Source organism: Equus caballus, chromosome 29 (assembly GCF_041296265.1).
Source record: "Equus caballus isolate H_3958 breed thoroughbred chromosome 29, TB-T2T, whole genome shotgun sequence".
In the NCBI taxonomy this organism is placed as follows: Eukaryota; Metazoa; Chordata; class Mammalia; order Perissodactyla; family Equidae; genus Equus; species Equus caballus.
In genome coordinates, this window is record NC_091712.1 from 10,050,467 (window position 1) to 10,077,556 (window position 27,090).

The following is a 27,090-nucleotide window of genomic DNA, read 5'->3' on the forward strand; positions in this document are numbered from 1 at the left end:
TGTTAATTCTAGCCATTCTCACAGGTATGAAGAGGTATCTCATTGCAGTTTTGATTTTCATTTCCCAGATAATTAGTGATGTTGATCATCTTCTCATGTGTCTGTTGCCCATCTGTTTATCTTCTCTGGATAAATGTCTGTTTACATATTTTCCCATTTTTCAATGGGATTGTTAGACTTTTCTGTTTTTGGGATGTAGCAGTTATTTATATATTTTTTATATTAACTACCTATCAGATATATGGTTTGAAAATATCTGCTCCCAATTATTAGGTTGTCTTTTCATTTTTGTAATGATTTCCTTTATTGTGCAGAAGCTTTTAGTTTGACATAGTCCCATTTGCTTATTTATTTTTTCTATTGCTTCCCTTGCCCAGTCAGAAATGGTACTTGAAAATATGCTGCTAAGAGTGATGCTGAAGAGTGTACTGCCTGTGTTTCTTCTAGAAGTTTCATGGTTTCAAGTCTTACATTCAAATCTTTGATTCATTTTGTGTTAATTTTTGTGTATGGTGTAAGATAATGGTCTACTTTCATTCTTTTGCATGTGCCTGTCAAGTTCTCCCAGCACAATTATTGAAGAGACTTTCCTTTCTCCATTGTATGTTCTTGGCTGCCTTGTTGAAAATTAGTGGCCAATAGATGTGTGAGTTCATTTGTGGGCCCTGATTCTGTTCCATTGATCTGTGTGTCTGTGTTTCTGCCAATACAATGCTGTTTGGTTATTGTGGCTTTGTAACATATTTTGAAATCAGGGAGTATGATACAACCAGCTTTGTTATTTTTCTCAGGATGCCTTTGGCTATTCAGGGTCTTTTGTTGTTCTATATACATTTTAGATTTCTTTGTTCTATTTCTGTGGAAAGTGTCATTGAAACTTTGATAGGAATTGCATTGAATCTATAGATTACTTTAGGAAGTATGGACATTTTAATGAGGTTAATTCTTCTGATCCAAGAGCATGGGATATCTTTCCATTTCTTTATATCTTCTTAAATTTCTTTCGACAAGATTTTATACATTTCAGTGTACCTGTCTTTCACCTCTTTGGTTACATTTCTTCCTAGTGTTTTATTCTTTTTGTTGCAGTTGTAAATGTGATTGTATTCTTAATTTCTCTTTCTGCTACTTTGTTGTTAGTGTGTAGAAACAGAACCAATTTTTGTATGTTGATTTTTTATCCTGCAAGTTTACTGTGTTCATATATTATTTCTAAAAGGTTTTTGCTAGATTTTTTAGGGTTTTCTCTATATAAACTCATGTCACCTGCAAATAGTGACAGTTTCACTTTTGTCTTTGTATTCCTTGACTGATTACTCTAGCTGGGACTTTCCATACTATATTACATAAGAGTAGTGAAAGTGGGCATCCTTGTCTGGTTAATGTTCTTAGAGAGATAGCTTTCAGTTTTTCTCCATTGAGAATATTACCTGTGGGTTTGTTATATATTGCCGTTATTATATTGAGGGCTTTCCTCCTATATCCAGTTTATTCAGAGTTTTTATCTTAAATGGGTTCTGTATCTTGCCAAATGCTTTATCTGCATCTATTGAGAAGATCATGTGATTTTTATTCTTCATTTTGTTAGTGTGGTGTATCACATTGATTGATTTGCAGATGTTGAAACATCCTTGCATCCCTGGAGTAGATACCACTTGATCATGGTGTAATATCTTTCTAATGTAGTGTTGTATTTGATTTGCTAGTATTTTGTTCAGGATTTCTGCATCAATATTCATCAGTGATATTGGCCTGTGCTTTTATTTTTCGTGTGTTGCCTTTGTCTGGTTTTGATTTCAGGGTAATGTTGGCCTCATAGAATGAGTGAGGGAGCTTCCTCTCCTCTTCAACTCTGAAAGAGCTTGAGAAGGGTAGGTATTGAGTCTCCTTTGAATGTTTGGTAGAATTTACCGGGGAAGCCATCTGTTCCTATATTTTTATTTTGGGGGAGATTTTTGATTACAGTTTTGACCTTCTTATTGGTGACTGGTATATTCAAATTCTCTATTTCTTCTTGATTCAGCTTTCAAAGGTTGTATAATTCTAACAATTTATCCATTTCTTCTAGATATCCAAATTTTTTTGGTGTACAGCTTTTCATAGTATTCTTTTATAACATTTTGTATTTCTGAGGCGCCCATTGTATTTTCTCCTCTTTCATTTCTGATTTTATTTGAGGAAATTCTCTTTTTTCTTGGTGAGTTTAGCTAAAGGTTCACCAATTTTATTTATTGTTTTCTATGAACCACCACGTAGTTTCATTGATTTTTTTCTATGGCTTTTTAAGTTTCTATTTCATTTAGTTCTTCTCTGAGTTTTATTATTTCCTTCCTTATATTGATTTTGGCCTGTGTCTCCCTTATTTCCCAGTTACTTAGGCGCAACTTTAGATTTTTTTTGAGATTTTTTTTTGTTTGTTGAGGTAGGCATGTAGTGCTATAAAATCTCCTTTTAGAACCACTTCTGCTCTGTCTCATAAACTTCTGCATGTTCTATTTTCATTTTCCTTTGTCTCAAGCTACTTTTTAATTTCTTCTTTGATTTCTTCATTGAACCAATCGTTGTTCAGTAGCATCTGAATCTATGCATGTTTCTCTCATATATAATATTCTACTCAAAGCTTGGTAATATTACCAATGTTTCCAATTGTGTCCTGTTATAAGGAGAACAGAATCTTATTGAACTTATACAAATAACTCTATTGCCATGAAAATAAGAATACCCACAGCTAGCACTTTTCAAATTTTGTAGTGATCAGGTACAGGCAAAAAGATAAATGTTTTACTTCTGTTTACAAAGGTATAATTTACCAAATTGTTATAAGTCATAAGTTAGCTTAAGAGAAAAGACAAAAAAGTTTTCTATACCCTGAAGAAGTGAAACATTAAACAATCAGCAACATTTCAAATGAAAAGTCATAAAAATTATAATCAGTCTCATCAGTTCATTTAGACCAGTGTAATCAAATCTTTATCTTGATCTTCTATTAGCAGTTTCATGTAGTCATCAGTTTTTCCATTAGAGTGCTCTAACTTCTTACACAGTTCAGTTTGATGATCTAAAAGTTTGTCAGAATCCTGTATTCTAGAGGAAGTGTTAGAGTCTTTTCCATCATTTTCCCTGAAGATGAAGCATATTTGAAAAAAAACAGAGTAAGACAAAACTGTGTGTAAACGACAAAAGACTTCATAATGGCAATTGACAAAAAATTTGGTTTTGTGAAATAGTATTTTAAGATAGTAACGAGAATTATGACTGACAACTAGGATATATCAGAATTTTAGGAATGTTATATAATTTTTTAAACATGTGTTAATAACATTTGTACACAGAATACAATAGCTCCTGATGAAACAATTCTTAGTTATCCATTTAACCTAAGTGACATTGAAATGCTTTCAGGTTAACAGAGAAAATTAAATCACTGTAAGAAAAGTCTTCGCAGCTGTGATTAAAGACCTGACAAAAACAGCACAGGAAATTTATTTTGGTAAAACATAAAATACCTACTCTTCTATTAAACTACTCAAAGAAAAAATGTATAATATCTTTGTCAAGAGAAGGCTTAAAGTTTAAGATAATTACCTTTTTATGAGAGAGAAAAACAAATTCTAGTTTTGCTCCACTCTACTTTTGAGCATTTACTTAAATAAATTCTTTTTAATTCAGCCAATCCGACCAAATTCTTTCCACCAAGTGTTTTCCCTATAATCTTCTATAACCTTCTTTTTACACTCAGAATTTGTCCAATGTCTTTTTTCCTTTTATAAGAAGAAGTTTCTCTTTCTCAACAAAACAAACAAAAATATATTCTCTTTAACTTCTTTACTGAAAACATACATGTCACTTTTCTTTCTTTCTTTATTTTTTTAAAGATTTCATTTTTTTCCTTTTTCTCCCCAAAGCCCCCCAGTACATAGTTGTATATTCTTTGTTGTGTGTCCTTCTAGTTGTGGCATGTGGGATGCTGTCTCAGCATGGTTTGATGAGCAGTGCCATGTCTGCGCCCAGGATTGAAACCAAGGAAACACTGGGCCACCTGCAGCAGAGCACGTGAACTTAACTGCTCGGCCATGGGGCCAGCCCCATATGTCACTTTCTTGAATAACAATATATTTTGTTTGTTTACTTTACTAGCTTTAATCACATATAATAATTTGAATTGTTAACCATTGCAGACCTCACCTTTTAATGAAAACTAAGAAATAAGCAATTATAAACTGTATTTTATGTCAGCATTCTTTGGCTTGGCAAATTTAGAATTACTTTTGTAATTTCTATAAATACACAACTTTATAGTACAATCCTTTGTTAAAATACAAGACGTGGTTACTAATTGATCCAAACATCTTTTATTTTGTCTGTAATAAGAAGCCAAATGTAGATAAACCTATATTTAGTAATTAATGTCGAATATTTTATCTTATTTAGAGATGACCTGGACATTCAATGAATTTTCCATCAGTTAGTTTAACACAGTGAAACTTCAAAGTTTTGGAGTGACATCAGCATCTTGGTGGAGTGAATTTTTCCCTTTGTCTTTCCCTTATTATTTACAGCTAAACAGACATTTGTTAACCAACATAGGGTTCCTTATGTAGCACAAGAAGTTGGCTGAGTATCCATTAGTCATAAATCTCAGGTTTAGTGGACTGGATCCCCAGGAAGCAGTGAAACTATGGGAGCAGAACTTTCCCCCTCCAAAATAGGAGTAATGCAGCTCACAGGTCCTCACAGAGTCCAGAAAACCTGTGAGAGGAGGTGAGGGCAACCTGTCTCACATGCAAATGCTTTCAGAATGGTAGCCCACCCTTCAGCAGTGCTGATCTTTCAGCAGCTACCCTGCCCATGGGATCACTCTCCACTGAGTGGCAAGGCTCGGCCCCACATTGGCACCCATCCTGTCTAGTGCAGCAGCTCAGCTGAACTGCCTGGAAGTGAAGTGGCCCCATCCATGGGACAGCAATCTTCCTGACATGTGCAGAGGCACCACCCACTGAGTGCAACCAGCTAAGTGGTTGCAGCCAGTCCATGCAAATGCAGAGTGGCCATACTTGCACAACTACCAGCAGATGGGGCAGGATTAAAAATCACAGCTCCTGTCCTCCCCAGTGGTGGCAGGTGGAATCTGTGACCTGATATTATGACAAATGTACCAGCAAAGGATCAATTCATCAAGCAGCATGAATGCCTATGGTAACAATTCAGAGAAGGAAAATACCAAGTCTCCACAAACCTATCTTGAGGTCATAGAACTTTACAATCTAAATGACAGAGACCCCAAAATAGTTGTCACAGAGAAACACAATGAGTTAAAAGAAAACTCAGAATGGCAGTTCAATGGGCTCAGGATTAATATTAATGGTAAGACAGAATGCTTCACCAAAAAAGAGTGAAGCTGTAAAACAACAATGACAAAAAAATGAAAGAAATTATGAATATGAAGAACACAATTAATTGGATAAAAAGTAATTTATAAATCATAAAAAATAGATCTGAACTTATGCAGGACAGAATTAGTGAATAAGAGGACAGAAATATAGAATTGCTTCACGTGGGGGAGGAGAGAGAACTAAGATTTTAACAACATGAATAAATTCTTTGAGAAATATCTGATTCGATTACAAAATACAATATAAGGATTGCAGGTATTCCAGAGGGAGAAGGGAGGGGGAAAGTAGCAGAGAGCATGTTCAAAAAGATAATAACTGAGAAATTCCCAAAGATGTGGAAGAAACCTGGTTGACAAGTACGTGAAACCAATAGAAGTCCTAATTACATCAATGCAAAAAGCCTTTTTACAAGGCATATAACATTGAAACTAGAAAAAGCCAACAACAAAGAAAAAACTGAAGGGCATCAAGAGAGATGAAAATAACTTACAAAGGAGCCCCTATCATGATTTTAGCACTTTTCTCAGCAGGAAAGTTTCAGGATAGGAGGGAATGGAATGATATATTCAAAATACTGAAAAGCAAAAACTTTCAGCCAAGAATAATCTATCCAGCAAACCTAGCCTTCAGATATGATGGAGGATCAAAAACTTTCTCAGATAAACAAAAGCTGAGGGAATCCACTGCTACTAGACCTCCCTTACCAGAAATGAAGAAGGAAGTACTCATACCTGAAAAAAAGGTAAAGGTTTATAAAACTTTGAGCAAGGAGATAAATACACAAAATCAGAAAATTGCAACTGTTCATCACAACAAGTTATCAAACATTTAACTATAACATAAAAATATAGAGAAGGAAAGCATCAATATAGCTATAAACATTTCAATTTAGTCATAAACTCGTAACACAAAAAATTATTTTTGACAACAATAACTTATAAGGGGAAAAGGAAAGTGATAGATGATGCTTAGGCTAATGGAGATAAGAGGCTATCAGAAAATGGACTATCTAATCTGAGATCTTTTATACAAACTGCAAGGCAACCACTAAACAGAGAAACAGAGCAGACAAAAATCATAAATAATGAGAAAATCACCACAAAAAACCACCAAATTGAAAGGCAGTCATAAATAAAAAGGAAAGGAAACAATAGAAATATAGAACACCCAGAAAACAAGAGATAATGTGGAAACATTAAGCCCTCTTAAATCAGCAATTACTTAAAATATAAATGGATTGACTTATCCCATGAAAAAAGACACAGTAACTGGGTGGATTAAAAAACAAGTCCCAATAATTTGCTGCCTCTCAGAAACAAATCTCAGCCTAAAGATAAACATAGTCTCAGAGTGAAGAAAGGGAAGATGATAGTCCAAGCAAATGGCAAACAAAAGAAAGTAGGCAAGGCCATAATTCTATCAAACATGCAGACTTCAAGATAAAAAGTATGATGAGAGACAAAGAGAGCCAGTATATAATAATAAGAGGAACATTCAACCAAGAGGGCATAACACTTATGAATTTATATGCCCCTAACACAGGAGCCCCAAAGGATATAGAGCAACTATTACCAGACCTACAGGGAGAATTGGTAGCAATATAAAAATAGTAGGGTGCCTCAACACCCTACTTATATCAATCGATCAGAAAGTCAACAGAGAACTGTAATGAAATGCTAGACCTGATAGACTTAGTAGACATACGTAGAACATTCTATCCAAAAACAGCAGAATACACATTTTTCTCACATGCATGTGGAACAACCTCAGAGATAGACCATTTGTTGGCCAACAAAACAAGACTCAATAAATCTAAGACTGAAATCATATAAAACATGTTTTTGTCCACAACACTATGAAACTAGAAATCAACCACAAGGAAAACTCTGAGAAAGGCACAAATATGTGGAGATCAAACAACATACCACTGAGCAACTATTGGGTAAAATAAGAAATCAGAGGAGAAATCAAAAAATACCTGGAGATAAATGAAAATGAAAACACTACATCCCAACTCTTGTGGAATGCAGAAAAAGTGAAACTAAGAGGGAAATTTATAGCAGCATAGGCCTACCTCAACAAATAAGCAAGATCTCAAATAAGCAATCTTAAAGTATACCCAACAGAACTAGAAAAAGAAGAACAAACAAAGCTCAACATCGGTAGAAGGAAGGAAATAATAAAAATCAGAGCTGAAGAAAATAAAGACTAGGAGAAGGATCCAAGATGGCGCCGTGAGTAGTCCTCTTTGTCTCTCCCCCTTCGAGTCTACAATTATTTGGACACTCATCGCTTAACAAAGGATATCCAGATAGCATCTCAGGACGTCTGAGAGGCCCACATGACTATACATCAGAAGGCGGACTGACCTCCCTCTGGGAGGAGGTGGAGATAGGTGAAAACTCTCCGACCCTCACCAAACAGCCTAGTACATGCAAGCGGCTTTCCTCCAACAGACGCCCCCAGAAGATCAACACACACCTAGAGCAGGAGCAAGCACACACCAGAGGAGCGACGGTGGAAACAGGTGACCAGAACCCTCACTAAACACCCTGCAATTACTCCTAAATGCAGAGGGAAACTCCGGAGTTACACACCTGAGCCTGTGGGGAGAGTCTCGCCCCGCCATTGGCGGGGAGATCCCGCCTGGTGTGCATGGTGCCCAGAGGGTCCCAGAGAGAATCACAGAGGGTACAGCAGCACCCCGGCTGCCACTGCCTGCACGGTGGGGCAATGTATTGATGGAGATATCGGAGAGGACTGGGGCTGGGTGGAGCTCCAGAGGCCGGCTCTGGGGCCCGGGGGGGAAGCTCCAGAGCTCTGCCCAGCAGTAGACAAAACTCTCTGTCTGCCATTAGCGGAGGGGACACGCCCAGCATTCACAAGGCCGGGAAAGTCCTGGAGAGAATCCCAGAGGGGGCGGCGACCCCCAGTTGCCATTGCCCGCCCCATGGGGCAAGGGATTGCCGGAGATCTCAGAGAGGACCAGGGCTGGGTGGAGCTCCAGAGGCCGGCTCCGTGCCCCTGGAGGGGAAGCTCCAGAGTTCCGCCCGGGCAGCAGACAAAACTCTCTGTCTGCCATTAGCGGAGGGGCCACTCCTAGCATCCACAACACCGGGAGGGTCCCAGAGAGGAGAATATCAGGCAGGGCAGCAGCTGACCAGCTACCACTGAAATCAGGATCTCCGGCTATCCCCCAGACAGGGCAAAGGGCTTCCCGAGTTCCTGGGGAACAGGAATGGGGCTGGGTGGAGTTCCAGCAACCCGGCTCTGCAGCAAAGGGGGAAACCCTACAGGCTCACAGCAGCCTCAGCGAAAGCCTCTGCACACAACTAGTAGAGAGCACCCATCCGGCAGCCACAAGGCTGGAAAACCCCGGGACAAAAGTAGCATAGCTGGGTGAGCTAACCACAGACTGTAGAAGATGGCAACAGCTCTGCTGCGACCCATAGTGGACAAGTGAGATTTTGTGGGTGCCAACAGTGACGGAGTGGCAAATATAAGTGATCCTACCCCTGGCCGCTGGAAAAGCCCATAACACCATTGCAGACCCCAAGGAGGGAGCACATCTAGGCGGGCTGCAACAGTAGGCACCAGCAGCCTGAAGCCCCCCTGTGACAGCCCCCACGGCAGAAGAGGGAATCCAAAGGACCACGGTGACTATGAGGAGGGGCCCAGGCCCAGTTAGCAACTGCGGACAGGGTTCCTGGTTGGTGCAGTATAAACAGCTGCTCCCCCACCACACCAGCAGAAACAAGTGGAAGGAGCAACTAAACTCTATCTCTATGCGGAGGCACAAATCTACAACATCAAGCAATATGAAAAAATACATTAAATCTCCAGAACAGAAGGAAAATAACAAATACACAGAAAACAATCCTAAAGAAAATGAAATATATAACCTAAATGACGATGACTTCAAAACAGCCATCATTAAAATACTCACTGAGTTAAGAGAGAATTCAGATAGACAGCTCAACGAGTTCAGGAGCTATGTCACAAAAGAGTTTGATACGATAAAGAAGAACCAAACAGAAATACTGGAAATGAAGAACACAATAGAAGAGATTAAGAAAAATCTAGATGCACTGAACAGTAGGGCCGATAATATGGAGGAAAGAATTAGCAATTTGGAAGATGGCAATATAGAAATGTTGCAGGCAGAGGAGGAGAGAGAAGTAAGACTAAAAAGAAATGAAGAAACTCTCCGAGAATTATCAGACACAATTAGGAGATGCAAGGTAAGGATTATAGGTATACCAGAGGGAGAAGAGAAGGAGAAAGGGGCAGAAAGCCTATTCAAAGAAATAATGGCTGAGAGCTTACCAAATCTGGTGAGAGAGATGGATCTTCAGGTGACAGAAGCCAAAGGATCTCCAAACTTTAACAATGCAGGAAGACCAACCCCAAGGCATATAGTAGTGAAGCTAGCAAATGTCAACGACAAGGATAAAATACTAAGGACAGCCAGGCAAAAGAAACTAACCTACAAAGGAACCCCCATCAGGCTATCAGCAGATTTCTCTGCAGAAACTTTACAGGCTAGAAGAGAGTGGAATGATATATTCAAAAATCTGAAGGACAAAAACCTACAGCTGAGAATTCTCTACCCAGCAAAAGTATCCTTCAAATACGATGGAGAAATAAAAACTTTCCCAGATAAACAAAAATTAAGGGAGTTCGTTGCCACAAAACCTCCTCTTCAGGAAATCCTCAGGAAAACCCTCACTCCTGAAAAATCCAAAAAAGGAAAGGGGCTACAAAACCAAGAGCAGGGGAGATAAGTAGAAGGACAACAACAGAGAGTAGCAGCTCTTCATCAGAACAGATTAAACCATGGGACGAGAAACAAAGGATAGTGAAGAAAACCGGAAAACAAGACATAAAATGGTAGTGGTAGGCCCCACACCTCAATAATCACTCTAAATGTAAATGGATTGAACTCCCCAATCAAAAGACACAGAGTGGCAGGATGGATCAAGGAACAAGACCCAACAATATGCTGCCTCCGGGAAACACACCTCAGCCCCAAAGACAAACACAGACTCAGAGTGAAGGGATGGAGAACAATACTCCAAGCTAATAATGAACAAAAGAAAGCAGGTGTCACTATACTAATATCAGACAAGGTAGACTTCAAAGCAAAACAGATAAAGAAAGACAAAGAGGGACAGTATATAATGATAAAAGGGACTCTCCACCAAGAAGACATAACGCTTATAAATATATACGCACCCAATACAGGAGCACCAAAATTTGTAAAGCAACTCTTAATAGAACTAAAAGAAGACATCAACAACAGTACAATAATAGTAGGGGACCTCAACACACCATTAACACCAATGGACAGAACATCCAGACAGAAAATCAACAAGGAAATAATAGAATTAAATGGAAAATTAGACCAGATGGACTTGATAGATATATATAGAGCACTTCATCCAAAAACAGCAGGTTACACATTCTTCTCAAGTGCACATGGAACATTCTCAAGGATTGACCATATTTTGGGAAACAAAGCAAACATCAATAAATACAAGAGAGTTGAAATAATATCAAGCATCTTTTCTGATCATAATGCTATGAAACTAGAAATCAACTACAAGAAAAAAGCAGAGAAAGGTGCAAAAATGTGGAGAGTAAACAACACGCTTCTGAACAAACAATGGATCATTGAAGAAATTAAAGAAGAAATCAAATATTATCTGGAGACAAATGAAAATGAGAACACGACATGCCAAATCATTTGGGATGCAGCCAAAGCAGTCCCAAGAGGGAAATTCCTCGCAATGCAGGCTCACCTCACTAAACAAGGAAAAGCTCACCGAAGCAACCTCAAACGACACCTAACAGAACTAGAAAAAGAAGAACAAACAAAGCCCAGAGTCAGTAGAAGGAGGGAAATAATAAAAATAAGAGCAGAAATAAACGATATTGAAACAAAAAAGACAATAGAAAGGATCAATGAAACAAAGAGTTGGTTCTTCGAAAAAATTAACAAAATCGACAAACCTTTAGCCAGACTCACCAAGAAAAGAAGAGAGAAATCTCAAATAAATAAAATTAGGAATGAGAGAGGAGAAATCACAACAGATACCAATGAAATACAAGGGATCATAAGAGAATACCATGGAAAACTATATGCCAACAAATTGAACAACCTGGAAGAAATGGACAACTTCCTAGACTCCTACACCCTCCCCAAACTGAATCAGGAAGAAATGGAGAATCTGAATAGGCCAATCACAAGTAAGGAAATAGAAAGGGTAATCAAAAACCTCCCCAAAAATAAGAGTCCAGGACCAGATGGCTTCTCTGGAGAATTCTACCAAACATTCAAAGAAGACTTAATACCTATTCTTCTCAAACTATTCCAGAAAATTGAGGAAGATGGAGTACTCCCTAACACATTCTATGAAGCCAACATCACTCTGATCCCCAAACCTGACAAGGACAACACAAAGAAGGAGAACTACAGGCCGATATCACTGATGAACATAGATGCAAAAATCCTCAACAAAATTCTGGCAAACCGAATACAGCAATACATCAAAAAGTTTATACACCATGATCAAGTGGGATTTATACCAGGGACACAGGGATGGTTCAACATCCGCAAGTCAATCAACATGATACACTACATCAACAAAATGAAAAACAAAAACCACATGATCATCTCAATAGATGCAGAGAAAGCATTCGACAAGATCCAACACCCATTTGTGATAAAAACCCTCAATAAAATGGGTATAGAAGGAAAGTACCTCAACATAATAAAAGCCATATATGACAGACCCACAGCCAACATCATACTCAATGGACAAAAACTGAAAGCCATCCCTCTGAGGACAGGAACAAGACAAGGGTGCCCACTTTCACCACTCCTATTCAACATAGTACTGGAGGTGTTGGCCAGAGCAATTCGGCAGGAAAAAGAAACAAAAGGAATCCAAATAGGTAATGAAGAAGGAAAACTCTCGCTGTTTGCAGACAACATGATCTTATATATAGAAAACCCCAAAGAATCCATAGAAAAACTATTAGAAATAATCAACAACCACAGCAAATTAGCAGGGTATAAAATCAACATACATAAATCAGTAGCATTTCTATACACTAGCAATGAACTAACAGAAAAAGAACTCAAGAACTCAATCCCATTCACAATCGCAACGAAAAGAATAAAATACCTTGGGATAAACTTAACCAAGGAAGTGAAGGATCTATACAATGAAAACTACAAGACTTTCTTGAAAGAAATTGACGACGACATAAAGAGATGGAGAGACATTCCATGCACATGGATTGGAAGAATAAACATAGTTAAAATGTCCGTACTACCTAAAGCAATCTACAGATTCAATGCTATCCCAATCAGAATCCCAACAACATTCTTCACAGAAATCGAACAAAGAATCCTAAAATTCATATGGGGCAACAAAAGACCACGAATTGCTAAAGCAATCCTGAGCAAGAAAAACAAAGCCAGCGGAATCACAATCCCCGATTTCAAAACATACTACAAAGCTACAGTGATCAAAACAGCATGGTACTGGTACAAAAACAGGTCCACAGATCAATGGAACAGAATTGAAAGCCCAGAGATAAAACCACACATCTATGGACAGCTAATCTTCGACAAAGGAGCAGAGGGCCTAGAATGGAGAAAAGAAAGTCTCTTCAACAAATGGTGCTGGGAAAACTGGACAGCCACATGCAAAAGATTGAAAATTGACCATTCTTTTTCACCACACACCAAAATAAACTCAAAATGGATCAAAGACCGAAAGATTAGGCCTGAAACAATAAGTCTTCTAGAAGAGAATATAGGCAGTACACTCTATGACATCAGTTTCAAAAGAATCTTTTTGGACACTATAACTCCTCAGTTGAGGAAAACAATAGAAAGAATAAACAAATGGGACTTCATCAGACTAAAGAGCTTCTTCAAGGCAAGGGAAAACAGGATTGAAACAAAAAAAAAGCTCACTAATTGGGAAAAAATATTTACAAGCCACTTATCCAACAAAGGGTTACTCTCCATAATATACAAAGAACTCACACGGCTTAACAACAAAAAAACAAACAACCCGATCAAAAAATGGGCAGAGGACATGAACAGACATTTCTCAAAAGAAGATATAAATATGGCCAATAGACACAGGAAAAGATGTTCATCATCACTAGTCATCAGGGAAATGCAAATCAAAACTACACTAAGATATCACCTTACACCCGTTAGATTGGCAAAAGCATCCAAAACCAAGAGCGACAAATGTTGGAGAGGTTGTGGAGAAAAAGGAACCCTCATACACTGTTGGTGGGAATGCAAACTGGTACAGCCACTATGGAAAACAGTATGGAGATTTCTCAAAAAGTTAAAAATAGAAATACTCTATGACCCAGCCATCCCATTACTGGGTATCTATCCTAAGACCCTGAAATCAGAAATCCCAAGAGTCCCTTGCACCCCTATGTTCATCGCAGCATTATGTACAATAGCCAAGACGTGGAACCAACCTACATGCCCAGAAACTGATGATTGGATAAAGAAGATATGGTATATATACACAATGGAATACTACTCAGCCATAAAAAAAGACAAAATTGGCCCATTCGCAGCAACGTGGATGGACCTCGAGGGTATTATGTTAAGCGAAATAAGCCAGTCAGAGAAAGACGAACTCTATATGACTCCACTCATAGGTGGATGTTAATATATTGACCAGGAGATCTGCTCGGTGCTTACCAGGGAAAAGAGGGGGTCGGGGGAGGGCACAAAGGGGGAAGTGGTGTACCTACAACATGACTAACAATAATGCACAACTGAAATCTCACAAGGTTGTAATCTATCATAACATTAATAAAAAAAATCCTAGAAAAAAATGGATAGAGTAACTGAGGAGTCTTTTTTCTAAAGAAGATATACAAATTGCCAAAATTATCTAAGAGGTTCTGACATCACTGATCCTTAGGGAAGATCAAATCAAGAACACAAGGAGATATCACCCCACACTTGTTAGAATGGCTGTCATCAAAAAGACAAGAGAGAAGTATTGGTGAAGACAAGGAGAAAAGAAAATTTTGTGAACTTCCAATGGAAATGTAAACTGGTACAGCCACTATGGAAGATAATATGGAACTTCCTCAAAAATTATAACTAGAACTACCATGTGATCGAGAAATACCCCTTTTGGGTAAATATCTAAAGGAAATGAAAACAGGATCTCAAAGGACATCTGCACACCCATCTTCATTACAGTATTATTCCCAATTGCAAGATATGGCTGCAATCTAAGTGTATTTGTAACAGATCAACTGATGAGAAAAATGTGATATATAAATATAGATTAACTTTGAGTATTATGCAAAGTAAAATAAGTGAGACAAGTAATGTATGTTATCACTTATATGTGGTATATAAAAAAAACAAATGCATGGAAACTGAGGGTAGAGTGGTGGTTACCATTGGCTGAAAGTTGCGGAAATAGGGAGATGTTCATCAAATGATTCAAATTTACATTGAAAAGATAAATAATCTCTGTGTATCTAATGTATAGCACGGTGATTGTAGTTAATAATAATGTATTATATATTGAAAACAATGAGTGTAAAACAAGGAGAAGAAAATAAATAAATAATAGAGGAGAATCAATAACATTGAATATGTAAAAGCAATTGAAAATAATCTACAAAATCAAAACTAATTTTCTGAAAAGATCTATAGAAAATATAAATCTTTAGCTTGCTAACCAAGAAGGAAAAAGTTGAGAAGTCACAAATTAGCAGTAGGAAAAATGAAAAGGGCCCACTACTTCAGACTCCATGGAGATTAAAAGGGTAATAAAGGCACACTATGAAGTGCTTTGAGGCCTACAAATTGAATAAGAGAAGAAATGGACAAAATCCTGACAGTCTTCCTAAAACACACAGGAAAAGAAAAGATTATCTCTAAAGACATGAATAAATCTTAAGTGCATATTGTGAAGTGAAATAATGCAGTCCGAGAAGCTTACATCTTCTATCATTCCATTTTATGAAATGCTTGAAAAGAGAAATCCATAGAGAACTTGGAAAGATCAGAGATTGCCCTGGGGGAGGTGGGAGGAGGAATGGGTTGATTATGTGAAGAATAAGAGAATGTTTATGGTGGTAAATCTTCTCTTATTGAAATGATCGCTACAAGACACTATGCACTTATTAAAAACCCACAGAACTTTAAAGATCAGAGTGAACCTTAGTGAATGTGAATTTTAAACGTTATTTAAGATGTCAGTATATGCAAGAAGAAATGTAAACTGTGACAAGAGAATCTAATTGAATGACAAATTTATGAAATAACTTTCCTGAAGGTCATGGAGGGTAAGGTGCTGATCCAAGTAAATTTGGAAATGAGTGGAATCCTTAAGATTAAAGACAAAAGGAACTGCACATATATACTCTACTCTAGTGATAAAGTTGTGACCTACAGTTACAGGTTAACAATTCTGGTCCTGCTTTACATCAATAGTGGAAGTGAACAATAGAGCGAAAGGATGGCAGATGTTGGAGCTATGTTTCCTCACGTTACTCTGGAATTTTACAGATAAGCAAGGGGAATAGGCTAGAATGATCCATACGGTAATAAATTAGAGCTGGATAGTAATCTAATCCTTACAGACTCTTTTTTAGCAGAATATATGTACACATTGTTACATATGAAAACATTTGTAGATGAGTTTACAAACACCTGTTAGCATGAAAATATTTATTTACTTCCTCCGTCATTTGAGAAGCCATGACACCCCACAGTGTCAACAAGCACACCCAGTGCCTAGATCTTGGTTTCTACCACCATGGTTTAATAAAAGAAACCAGAGATCCTAGAAGAAATGGCTGATTCTATGATTGGGTCTGGAAATATTCAGGTAAACTTGGAGGACCTTGTAATTTCAGAAACTAAGAAATTGTTCAAAAATATCATTTGGTGACATGTCAAAGTGACACAGTGGTCAACTAAAAAGATTTCCCAATGGTCAAGGTTAGAATAAAAAAACAAAAATAGAATTGGAACATAATCCAAATTATAAAATAAATAGCTGTGAGTTCTACCATATATATCTATATATGATTTAATAAGCAAATAAATGGGAAGGGGGAGGAAAAAATCCTCATGCTGAAGAATCACTAATAATATTTGTATACTTCACACTCAATCAGGAGAAGTATAAGTCCTCATTCCTTAAACTTGGCCTGTAAGTAGTGATTACATCCCAAACAACACAGTGTGGAAAAAGAGGTGAAAAAAGGAGGAACTTTACAGTGGGGAAATCTGACAAGATGCTGCTTCATCTTATACTCAAGGTCAACATCCACAGTGGTAAATCGTGTTGATACCTTTGAAACTATGTAGAGAGAACGACACTTTCCATGTGGTCTTCCTCCCCAAAAACAGTCTAATAATGAGAAAAAACATCAGACAAATTGTAATAAAAGAGCACATCACAAAATATCTTACCAAGACTCAACAACATCAAAACCATAAAAACCAGAGAAATTTGAGCAATAGTAATAGCCAAAAGGAGACTAAGGAGACACTACAACCAAAAATAATGACGGACCATAGATGGGATCCTGGAGCAGCAAAAGGTCATCTATTAACAACTAAGGAAATCAGAATAAAGGATGGACTTTTCTAATGAGAATACATTAACATTGGTTTATCAATTGTAGCAAACCTACCAACAAAATTAAGATAGTAATAATAAAGAAAAGTGGGTGAAGTGTATGCGGGAATTCTTTGTACTCTTTTCTCAATTTTTCTCTAAATTTAAAGTGGTTCTATGAAATACAGATTATTTAACAGAAAAATAATTTTTTCTTGAGTTGAACTTTGTCCATTTGCTAAAATGATAATGTAGATTATTTAGTTTCATGAAGTGATGCAAAGATTAAAATTTTAATATAATTGATTTACTATCTAGTTTTGGTCTATGTTAACATAGATTAATTTTCAAGGAAAATTTATGCTATGTGTTCAATTAAGTTTTAAATCTCAAATAGTTGTGGTCCCATTACTTGGATATTTGGAAAGCATACATATTGTTATTTTTCTCTTTGTTCTTCATCATTACAGACACAATTCTTCATTCAACTTTTCCCTGTAAGAATGCTATATTCATTACAAATTGGAGGAAATATACAATGAGCTTTATGAATGAACTCCTTGAAAATAAAATAAAAAATATGTGAGCCAATTATTTTTTAGTAAGCTCTGAAACTCTTAGGGAAATTTAAAAAAAATACATACATAAACAATACCAAAACCACACACTTACATTCTACTTTTAAAAATTTTGCTTTTGCTTTTCACAGATATCATTATCAAACAACTTTAGCAGCCCTGAAGATTAACTGATTGAAATATATTTCCTCTATCTAATGTACAGCATAATGACTATAGTTAAAATTACTCTGTTACATATTTGAAAGTTGCACCATAACAACAATGATAAAAATGTTAATTATGTGAGGTCAAGTGTGTGTTAACTAACTTTATTGTGGTAAGCATTTGGAAATACATACATGTATTAAATTATACCCCTTAAAATTACCCAGTATTATAATGTCAAATATATCTCAATAAAATTGGTAAAAGAAAAAAACAGAACTAAATCTGAATAAACAATAACCAGGTACTATAGTTGAGATATAAAATTAACCATCACAGGGACGTATAACAGGTAAGATGTAATCTCTGCTGCTTAGTGGCCATGCTGTTTTGGCAGACCACATACAAAATAGAGGAAGACTGGCACAATCTTCCTTACCAAAAATAAAATCCAAGTAAATTGATACTTAAGTATACCACTGGAGTAGAAGCAATGAAATTGTCCGTAAATGGAATGAATTAATAAGTAAAAAGTAGTATATGCATACAAAGGAATATTAGCATTAAAATGGAAGGAAATTCTGAGACATGTTACAGCATGGACGAACATTGAGGAAATGTTGAAATTACGTCAAGTGAAATAGGTTGTGTGAAATAAGTTGGTCCATATATCTGAGTTTCTTAGAGTACTCAAATGACAGAGACAGAAGGAAGAATGGTCGTTTCCAGGGGCTGAGGGATGGCAGGGTGAGGAGTTATTGTTTAATGGGTACAGAGCTTTAGATTGAAAGGACAGAAAGAGTTGTGGTCATTAATATTGCGGATGATTTCACAATATTGTAAAAATATTTAATACCACTGTACTGACAGCACACTTAAAATGTATAAAGTGGTTGGAAAAATTAATTTAAGAAATTTGTCCAACATCTTACAGTTACAAAATTATCTATTGATTTTAGACAGGTTTAAAGTTCTATGAAAGTTGAACAATGAGCAATGGAAATAATGGAAAGCAAGAAGAGCTCAAGCCAAAGAAATGAATTAAAAGGATTTTCAGGTCCTTCAGGAAAATGATACTGAGGGCTGTCCTTAGAGGTTTCATACAGTTTCGAGGGGTATGGACGTCATGTTAGAGGTGTGAGGGAGGGCAGACCACAACACTTTGGAAAATGTTAAATACTTTTGACAAAGAGGGAGTGTACTTCTACAATGTTTAACTTTAAAACAACCAAGTAAAACATTCAAGTAGAGTTCAGGTCAGTTTTAATGGTAGGACTGGGCACTCCTTTTCCCCACAATGCACCTAAGAAGGATACACATAGCCATCCTTTCCCTTCCTAAAGAACAGAATGTTACTGAACGGACTGTGGATGTTGGGGAAATAGGTAAAAATTAATGAGGAAAATGATGTTTACTTTAGACCATGAGTTCTAAGATCACAACTTTAGGACCTGAAGCTTTGGTAAAGCCAGATAACCTTGGGGATGTTTCCTAATTTCTGTGAGAACCAGACAGGCATTTGATGATTAAAGAAAATAGTTACCATAAGATGCTAATAAAGGCAAGACACTTAAAATCTCTCCTGATATTTAAAAATGTTTCATAAGGCTTAGCTGTCATAGAAAACAAGTAAATTAGTGCAATGACTTTTGCTACATTCTTTTACATATGCAGTTTTTTTGGTGATCATTTAATTGACTCATAAATCTATCAAAAATGAAAAGAAGAAAATCTCTAAGATATGTAATTCTATCTTTTTTATCTGCCTCTCTGTAATGTGCAGTCTGTAGAATAATTAGCTTCATCCATCGACTGCAAACACCCAGGAGAGCCGACGTTGCAGCAAGTGAGGTCCACTAAGTGGCATTCCCTGGAGTTTCCATCTAGTGTCAGAGGCATGCCATCAACAAAACCTTTGACAGATGGTGCATTCTCAGGTCCTGAAGAGTGGAAATAAAATATGCTATGTAAAGAGGGAATGATGGAAAAGGAGTCAGAGAAGGAAGTTTCTTTTGCTCAATAAAAGTTTAATCTCACTTTGTTTAGTCAATGTTGATAGAGACTCTCTCTTCTCTCCTTGACACCAGGACTCTTTCATTGCACCCTGAAGAATATCTGACCTGTCTCAGTGCCCCCACCTACCTCTACACAAGAGATTACTGTCTGTTACCTTCACTTCCTTCTCTGATTTCCCCTAGAGACATAGTTCCCCATGTCTTCTTCTCAAAGTGTGGGTCATTTCTCTCTGAGAAGCCATAATCTGCACAACTTCAAAGTGGTAACTGCCCTCCATATTTCTCCTTGCTCCTCCAGAACCATTTGTGCCCCTTCACTCTGTAAGTCTTCAGATAATTTGCTCCGACTACCTGGACTGAGGCAACACTCCATACCTCTCAGTCACTCTGGAGAAATTGACGACAGTTTCTCCCCATCACAGAGAAATTTCCTGCTTCTGCCCATTCTAGATCAATTTCTTTGAACAATTTTGGTGAGTTATTTCTCATTAATGACTCCACAATTGTCATGATGTAAGACATTACCCTGTGGCTCACAGCTTCCTTCTCTAGAATCCCTGGAGTTTGTTCCCTACCCAGTTCTTGCAGGGAAGAATGCAGGACCACACATCTTCATATGCAGATGCTAACTAGAAGGTTGAAAGATTAAGAAGTGGGTGTCTCCAGTCCCAATCCTCTTCTGTTTTCTTTGTTCAAAGTTTTGTCAGTTGGCCATATTCAACTGGCTTCAAGGAGAGCTGAGAAGTGTGTGAAAGCATATAAGTAGTGTTGAGCCCATACAAGTCTGTTCACTTGAAAGAGGAAGACAGAAGGGATGCTTTAGAGCTGCCACAGCCACAGAAGGTACGTACCTCCATAGAAGGAATACCAAAGAGAAGCACTGACATAGAACAGGTATCAGATGGTGATTTGTGGATGGTAAAAAGCAGAGATAAAGAGAATTAGGAAGATTTTGTGATTTCTGACTTGGGCAATTGTACATGGTGGTACCATTCACTATTTTGGGGGACTTACTTGAGTAGTTCAGTGTTGGGAATGATTAATTTGATGTCACTCTGAGGCACAAATTACAGGATTCTCTTAAATTGAAGTCTAGATGTAAGACCACTGTGCAATAATTTTTTGGATATGATGCAGTGCCCTTAAAAGTCAGAAGGGAAAAACATGGTTAATGAAAAGATCAAAAGGCTAGCATAAAATGCAGTTGTGTGCAGCTCAGCCAATCATTTTCAGAATAAGGAGCATTGCTTTGCTCTCTCACCCATCTGTGTGTGTATATTGGTAATTAGCCCAATCACATATTCTTATTCAACATGCTGAGCTGTTTACTCCACCAAAGAGCCTTATGCACCTATTTTATTTTACCAAAAAGTGAGTACAATTATATTTCTGATTCACCACATTAAATGCACTTCACTCAGTTGTATTCTGTCATATCCTGGATCTTTCTTGTGCTCTCTCTTTCTCTCTGTCTCTTTCTGTCTCCCATTATCTCTTTCTATCTCCCTGTCTCTGTAGTATAGAATAGTTTAAACGTGTACTTAAAACTTGAAAAAAAATAGTGGTATAGTAATAACAGATATACTAATAGAGTAAAAATAGAAACAATAATAATAATCAGAAAACAATAATAATCACTGTTTCTGAGTACTTCCCATGTGCTAGGCTCTGTTCTATGTGTCTGTGCATGTACATGTATGCATGTGGGTTTATGTGCATGTGCCTTTAATGTGTCTTATGTAATATTCCAAAAATACCTCTGAAGAAGGTCCTGTTATTATTCTTACTTGATGGAAATTCATTTCAGATATAGTTTCATGTCTGATTAGTGTTTTGTATTCAGATAGGACAAAAAATGAAATGTATTCAGAATACTGTATTTGCATTGTTTTCTTGCTTACGTCTTTTCAACTCATTAGGAAAGTGTTAATGTATATTGCTACTTTTTAAATATAATTGAGTTCATAGCACACTCATTTCTAGGTTAGTTAATATCTATCCCACACATCAATTATACTCATATTCCTTATCAACTCCTTTAAATAATTCATGATATTATTTCCTGTATATTTAGGGAAATTCAGTTAACCTCTGCCTCTCCCATGAAATTCCATTGCATTTGAGTCAATTATCAATTAAAAACAATTACTTTGAATCAATTGCTAACCTACCCAGTAAGTCTGATATTCAAAATTTTTATGACAGAACTTATATTATATCAAGTGGATAACATATTTCAGATGTTTTATAAAACTTCAAAAGGTAAAAATGGTGTTGTCATTTGTGTAAAATATAAGTACACACATCAGATTTAATGTTCTCTGGGAATTTCATACAAATACTTTTCAAAGTAAATATTTTTCATTAAGAATTGATTTGATGTTTTTTCTCTTTTATTTGTCTTTCAGTCAAAACTTAATATGAAGGCATAACATAGGAGCATACCAGTAACTGTTTAATCTATTAATGTGTACCCTTACCAATATGAGTAAATGCTTCACCTCTAGTTAAATCTAAATTTCAAAAAATTCTGAAATCATTATTTGTGTAAAGAGAGATCTGGGACAGATGCAAAATAATATATTTCAATCTAGTTAAGTCAGAATTAATGGATGAGTGTAGTGCAATCATTGACTAATTGATACATTGGGACTATTTTTTTTAGGGAGGAAAAGATTGGAATATGACTACAGCTAGAAAACAATTTCAAGCAGGGGTGAAATCAACGGACCATTTGAATAATAACCAGCTAAAAAGAGTGTGGTTCACTAATTGAAATAAACCTATGAAGTCCTAAGTAGTTTAATAAACAAAACTAAACAATTTGGCTACTTGTGCAAACTAGTTGGATTCCTGGTGAAATCAATTTAGGGTCTCACATAGCCTATCCATGAATGAAATCTTTTTTGATGTGGGTGTACATCTTAGCACACACATTTTATTCAGAAGCGGTTATTGCTCGAATGGGGTGGGGTATGCCTAGAAAACATAATTATGGACTATTTTTTTATTTACATTAAATTTTCTTAATATGAAATGGCCTACATGATTTATTACAATGTTACTCTGTTTCATTCTCTTAACCACAGTCTAAGTTGCCATAAAATAAAGTGGCAATTTTAGGCTCAAAAAAGTTCATGTAGAGAATAATTAGTGAACAAAGGTTAATTTTTGCACTGAAGTGACTGACTGAAATCATTGATTTCTTCTTTCAAGTGGTAAACACTTTGCATATATATACTTTTCTTCCTTTTTTTCTGAAGAAGGTTGGCCCTGAGCTAACATCCATGCCCACCTTCCTCTACTCTATATGTGGGACACCTGCTATAGTATGGCTTGATAAGCAGTGCATAGGTCCACACCTGGGATCCAAACTGGCAAAGCCTGGGCTGCTGAAGCAGAGTGTGTGAACTTAACTGCTATGCCACTGGGCGGGCCCAATACTTTGCATATATATAAAGACACAAAATCTTAAATTACACAGTAAAAGTTTCTTTGAAAGAATCTTACATCCAAAGACTCTTGGCTTTTATTCATATTGAAGGATAGATAATATACACCAAATTTGCAGAAATAATTACAAAGCAAATATTGAAGTAACCACTATCCATGTAAAACGATATTGTTAGCATCTATGATTCCTCAGAAAGAATTAATAAAATATAGTTTAATTTACATAAGTTAATAAAACTGACAAAAATATTCTTATAATGACTATTGATTTTGAATGAATTAAATATTTCTTTTTTTAGATTTAAAATATAAGAGATGTTTCAAGTTATCAATATAGATTAAGTTAAATTGATTTACAGTGCTTCGTTATTATTTTTGGATAGACTTAGAAACAATACATTCCATTTTCTTTAAATTTTATCGAAATAAATATTGCATGAGAAAATAAAGTTCCATGGCCCATTTATTTAGTCCTGCATTTCACAAATATTATTGCCAGCCACTGTTCCAGGCATTTGGTTTGTATAGTGAACAAAATAAAGATCCGCCATCATCAAGATTAAATTCTGGTGAGTGAGATGACTATAAAGAAAAAATATAGTTCATAACTTTATTATTAAATATGCTGGAAGGTTAAAAGTGCTTTGCAAAAGGTAAAATGAGCACAGTAAGGAGGGCCAGGAAAGTGGTGTTGTTAGTGGGAGCATCGTGATTATAAACAGTGTATTCTGGGGTAGAGCTCTTGGAGAAGGTGATATTTGGGAAAAGACTGGACTTGAGAAAAGAATATGGAATCAAGAGTTTGTGACTCTACATAGAGCTGGTGCCCACTCAATATCATGAATATTATCACCTGATTCAAACAAATAAATGCCCATCTTCTTGAACATGCACACTTTGAAAGCTGGTTAAGAGTCCTTAGACTTTCATGGCAAATTATGCATCACCAGCTCTCTTGTATTATGCAGATATATGGAAATGAGCTTGAGATTTCCAGTACTTTTTATCCCTTTGCTCTTATTTATATATTTTTTTTTTAGGTAAAGGGAAAATTCATGATGGGACTTGAGAATCACACTTACAGCAGCGACTTCATTTTGATGGGACTATTCTTTTCTTCCAAAACAAATATGCTTTTCTTTTCCTTTATATTGATTATTTTTATTATGACTGTAGCACAAAATACAGTCATGATTCTCCTTATCCACAGAGACCCACGGCTTCATACTCCAATGTATTTCCTGCTCAGCCATCTCTCTTATATGGATATCTTGCATACTTCCAATATTGTTCCCAAAATGGTCACTAACTTTATATCATGCAGCAGAACAATTTTTTTTTTTTTTTGCTGGTTGTGGCTTCCAGATATTTCTATCCATCACCCTCTTGGGTGGTGAGTTCCTTCTCCTGGCAGCAATGTCCCATGATTGCTATGTAGCCATCTGCCACCCACTGCGCTATCCCATTCTTATGAATGACTATGCCAGCATTCTCATGCCTACAGGGTCCTGGTTTGTTGGGACTCTCAACTCCATAGTTCACACAGCTTACACACTCCATCTTCCTTTCTGTGGCTCAAGAGCTATTGATCACCTTTTCTCTGAAGTCACTGCAATGTTGAAATTGTCCTGTGTGGACACAACACACTATGAACGAGGAGTTTATGTAAGTGACATCATTTTTCTGCTCATCCCCTTTTCCCTAATCTTTGCTTCTTATGTCCAAGTTCTCCTTACTGTCCTCCAAATGAAATCATCTGAAGCACAGAAAAAGTTGTTTTCCACCTGTTTTTTCCACATGATTGTGGTCATAATATACTACGGGCCATTTATTTTCACATATATGAGACCTAAGTCATACCACACTCCAGGCCAGGATAAATTCCTGGCCATATTCTACACCATCGTCACTCTCACACACAACCCAATTATCTACAGCTTTAGGAATAAAGATGTTTTGGGGGCAATGAAAAATATGCTTAAGGGGCTGGCCCGGTGGCCGAGTGGTTAAGTTCACGCGCTCCGCTGCAGGCCGCCCAGTGTTTCGTCAGTTGGAATCCTGGCCTCAGACACGGCACTGCTCATCAAACCACGCTGAGGCAGCGTCCCACATGCCACAAACTAGAAGGACCCACAACGAATAATATACTACTATGTACTGGAGGGCTTTGGGGAGAAAACGGAAAAAAAAATCTTAAAAAAATGCTTAAAAATAACTTTATGCATAAAAATAGAAAAGCAATGCTTGATCTATGCGTTTTATGTATTTCTATATTCAATACCTAGAAGAAATCCATCATTAGTTTCTCCTGAGAAGAAAATTAAAGTCTCCATCTCTCTAAGTATGGAAAGAAGTGGATATTTCCAAACTTTTGATAAAGTTTTCACATGCAATTGCTTTGTAAATACATACCTCATAGGATGTGCTATTCCCCCTGAGATCCTAGTTACAATCAACCAAGATCCTTATAAAAGGTAAATGATGACCAATGTCTTCCAGCTATTCCCAGCAAAATTTGAAAAATTTGTAAGAATTGTTTTTTTAATACAGCTAGACAGAGATTATAGAACAAATGTATTTCCATAAAATTATCTCTAATTTTTTGAAATGTAGTAAAATTATACTTAAACATGACCAAGAGCTGGGCAGGTATCTAGGATGTCAATGTAACTGGCTATAATAATATGAATATAATTATTTTATAATGGAGAGAATACTGTATTCATCAAGATATCTACCATGAAGAATACTGAATGCAGAACCAAAAGGTCACTTTGTCGTGTTGTGTAGGTAAGTAGTGGTGTAAAGTCAGAGAGGAGGGGTCGTCCATGGGAGTCAACATAAGAAACAAGGTTTTAATTAACTTTTGACTTTGTTGCATTCTTGTTTGCATTGTTTACTTTTATATTTTAGAGAAATGGAAATATGAGATCAGAGATAAATTTTTCTTTAATAAAATGAATTTTGTACCTTAGTAACTGTCTTTCTACATATTTTGCCCACTGCAGTTACTAATTTTTTCTTTAAATAAAGATTGAATATGTAAAATGTTGAGAGTTTCTATCCTATTAGCTTGCCTAGGATATTTTCATAACTCTTAAATTGAGTCATCTCCAAGGTCTACACTTACTTTTTTCATTATACATAGTGTTGCTTCCTAATATCTGCTTACTCCACACCCTTTTCCTCTTCTCTCTAGTGACCCGTGACAAGATTAGATGCCCTTCCCCTTGAACAGAATGTACCCATGAGTATGTCTGTAACTATATCATGATGATCTCATTCTCTAACTTTCTCATGGTGTATTTCTTGAGAAAGGGACTATGTACACATCCTAGTGTTTCATATCTTATAATATTTCCATCAACAATTAAATGTGAGGCCTACCATCAATATGATTTAATTTTCCATTTAAAATTTGGTGTTTGGATTCCAAAAAGAGTAACCCATCCAAAACTGGCATCCAATCATTTCATCAATGATGAAGTTTTATTTCTGAGGATGTAGTTATAAAATGGGTTACAGGAAATTTAAAAAATATATTAAAAACTAAAGAATAGCATATACTATCTTTGCAGAAAATGAAAGTAAAACATATTTACTAATTTGATAGGAGTGTACTGATACATTTTATATACCAGTAAGTGCAAGATAGAATAAGCACTTTTATCTTCTCCATGAACTCTAACTTATATCACCTTCACTCACCATTTTTAAGGACTCTAAGAAGGGGTGGACATGAATTCATAAAAATGGTGACAAAGGTTATTCCTGACCTTAGGACGTTCCACAAGACCAACTTGCAACTATTCACAGAGAAGACAATATTGTGAGGGCTCCAGAACATGAAGGTGGAGAA

At 36.5% G+C, this 27,090-nt stretch overlaps 2 pseudogenes; one reads left to right on the forward strand and one right to left on the reverse strand.

Annotated features, from left to right (window-relative positions):
- Positions 24,283 to 25,238, reverse strand: LOC119645486 (olfactory receptor family 2 subfamily AJ member 19, pseudogene; annotated as a pseudogene).
- On the forward strand, positions 24,287 to 25,241 carry OR2AJ19P (olfactory receptor family 2 subfamily AJ member 19, pseudogene; annotated as a pseudogene).